The following is a 3,019-nucleotide window of genomic DNA, read 5'->3' as shown; positions in this document are numbered from 1 at the left end:
CCCCACCTTTCCCCCTGAGCACATGAAAGAACTATAATCACTTTGCACTCTTTCCCAGCACTACTCTTTGGGTGAAGGGAGGGGGTCGATGGCTTGGAGTGAAACTTTTCTAAGGCTTGGAGAGAGACTGATTTATGGATTTTCTGCCTAATGACTCTGTCTTACATCACAAAGCTCAGCAAGGCTGTTTTTAAATCGCCTAGCAAAGGGACATTGTTTTTTAAATGGATTTGCTTTAAAGCGATTTTTGCCATCCAAGTGGGTTCTGGGAAGGAAACCCTCAGGAGTAAAGAGACTCAGCCTGTATAAATGTGAAGACACATATCCACTCCACCTCTGATGCATCCATCCTTTCATAAAATTGGTACAGTGGCCTCTGTGGTGTGTACAACTTTGTTATGTTTGCCCTGCCTTGATTACTGTGAATTGGGCGGTTGCTAGGGTTTTGCTCAAGATGTCACTTAATGGAAGTCAAGAAGGGGTCGCTTGATGGGAATCAAAAAGCTGACAAAAGCATGTTAATGCTTTTTAATGGTGTGGACTTTTCTTTTTCTTTAGATGGCCTGAAATCCAGCTTTCAGAAAGTGATACTATACAGAACTAAAAGCAGAGGACAAAGAAACAAGGAATTGTGCAGTTTTAATGGGAGTAGAAGGAGCTGAGAGTTTCCTTGGATATAGCTAAATTGGGGCACTGCCTTGTATAGGCTGTAAGTAGCTGCTGCTCTGCTGGGATCTGATGTAGAATTAGTGCATCTTTTGCCTCTGGCAGTCAGGAACGCTTGTTTGCTTCCTTCCACTCTGCCTTGTTTGTATATTTGCAAATAAACTGAGCATTTCAAAGACACTATACCTTCATCCAAAGGAAAAGAAATCCCACTGCAAGGGTCCCTGGAAACTGGGGCATAGCCCACTGCTTGGAAGTAGGGAGTGCATAACAACATACAATTAATTGTTTAGTTTAACTTGAAAATTCAGTAATCAAAATGGAATGTGTGAAATGATGATGCAGCCCTGCATAAGATTTAGACTGAAAAAGCAGCAGTCCTTCTTGTGCTTTGAAATGTTTTATCTAGGCACACAATGCTTACTGGAGTAAACATGGAAATCAAATCTCAAGAAATTCACCATCTGATCAACACATCAATAAGTTTAACAAAGAGTGATTTAGTCACGCATTTGAGTAAGCCTTGTTGTCACCAGGTGGGTTACAGCTGAAATGAATTGAAAGCATTAGGAAATAAGAAAAGTGACCACTTTAGCATAAATATCTTGAGATGAGGGTTGTCCAGTCACTTTTCTAAAGGCAAAATCTCTTGAATAGAAGAGCCCTGAGGCACCTTAGAGACTGACAGATTTATTTTAGGAAGCTGCTGTCTTCCGAGTCAGACCACTGATCTATTTAGCTCAGCATTGTCAGCACTCTGGTACCAGCTCTCCAGAGAGGGGTCTTTCTGTGTTGTACCTAGATATGCCTGGGTTTGATCTTCTGCATGCAAGGTATGTGCTCTATCACTGAGCTATGGCCCCTCTTCCTAATTTTAGCTGAAGATTTCAGGGACTAGTGTCTACTTCATCAGCTGCCCAAAGTATCCTCTAGTCCAGGGGTGTCCAAAGTTTTTGGCAGGAGGGCCACATTGTCTCTCTGACACTGTGTCAGGGGCCAGGGGAAAAAAAGAATTAATTTACATTGAAAATTTGAATAAATTTACATAAGTTTACATAAATGAATATATTAAAGATGAACTTATATGAATGAATGAAGGTCTTGCAATAGCTCAAGGCCTATAAAAGGCCTTACACAAAGCAAGGCTGACCTTTCCTTTGCTGCCGCTACTGCATCACAGACGTGAAACAACAAGCAGTGGAGGGAGCCCTCATCCCACAGCTCACACGAGAGGTCAAACAGTCGCCCTCACACTGAGAACAGTTGTGTCGGGCCAGTGTGGGCTCCAACAAATCTCTGGAGGGCCAGAGGCTCATTAGAGACTGGGGGTTCCCTGAGGGCCGCATTGAGAGGCCTCGAGGGCCGCAAGTGGCCCCAGGGCCGGGGTTTGGGCACCCCTGCTCTAGTCCATGAAAAATGCTAAATTTTATGCTAAAATGTATTTTGTTATTCTTTAAGATGCCAGAAGCCTCTTCCTTGTTTTGGCTTCAACAAGACTTAACAGCCCAATCCTATAGGCTGCCCTATAATAGCAGAAGAGAGTTTCACTTATGTAAATGCCTTAATGGCAAAGTGCAGAGCACCTCTAGGAGCCATTTTGGAGCTGTCACCGCAAACAGCGTGTGGCTCTGGCTGAGCGATGACAGCCTTCCAGGTCTCCTGGTGCCAGTAAGCTGGCATTGGGTGGGCATTTGGTGGGGTGGGCAGGAGGCAGTTCAGGGAAAGAGGTGGTAGACCATGGCGGCACCGGTCCAGCGTCACCAGGATCCTTTCCCCCTCCTATCCCTGTTTTGTGTCCCTTACTCTCCTTTGACTAAGGAGACCCATCAGGGTTATGGGGGCTTACCCTGAGGTAAGGGAGTGAAAGTTCCCTTATCTTGAGGAGGCCTCCAGTACTCCCCCCCCACACTGTAGAATGCAGGATGTAACGTAGGATTGAGCTGTAGCATGGTTATTCTCTGAAAGTAGCTTAATGAAAGAATACTACAGTATATTGCAGTCCAATCAATAGTATTAGAGAAATGGGGTGTACTTCTTAACATTCTAGGAATTAGTATCACTTTTTAAAGTCTATGAATTGTTTGTCTATGTATATGTGTAATATGCCCATAAAGGTTCTGAAACCGAATACTACAGATGCCAAGCAAGAAGACTATTTAAAATGCTGTGTGTTTACGTATACGCATTTCAAGCCAAACCATTAGAGAGCTTATCTTTAGTTCTTCTGAAAGTACCTATTTCTGTTCTTTTCTCCCCAGTACAGCTTAATTATTGAAGGTGATGTCCCTCCTTCCTAAGATGGGTGATCTGTCTGTCTGTGTCCTGTCACAGTAGTTGGAGAAGTGATAGGCAT

The sequence above is a fragment of the Tiliqua scincoides genome, chromosome 6 (genome assembly GCF_035046505.1).
Source record: "Tiliqua scincoides isolate rTilSci1 chromosome 6, rTilSci1.hap2, whole genome shotgun sequence".
In the NCBI taxonomy this organism is placed as follows: Eukaryota; Metazoa; Chordata; class Lepidosauria; order Squamata; family Scincidae; genus Tiliqua; species Tiliqua scincoides.
Note: the sequence above shows the minus strand (reverse complement) of the source record.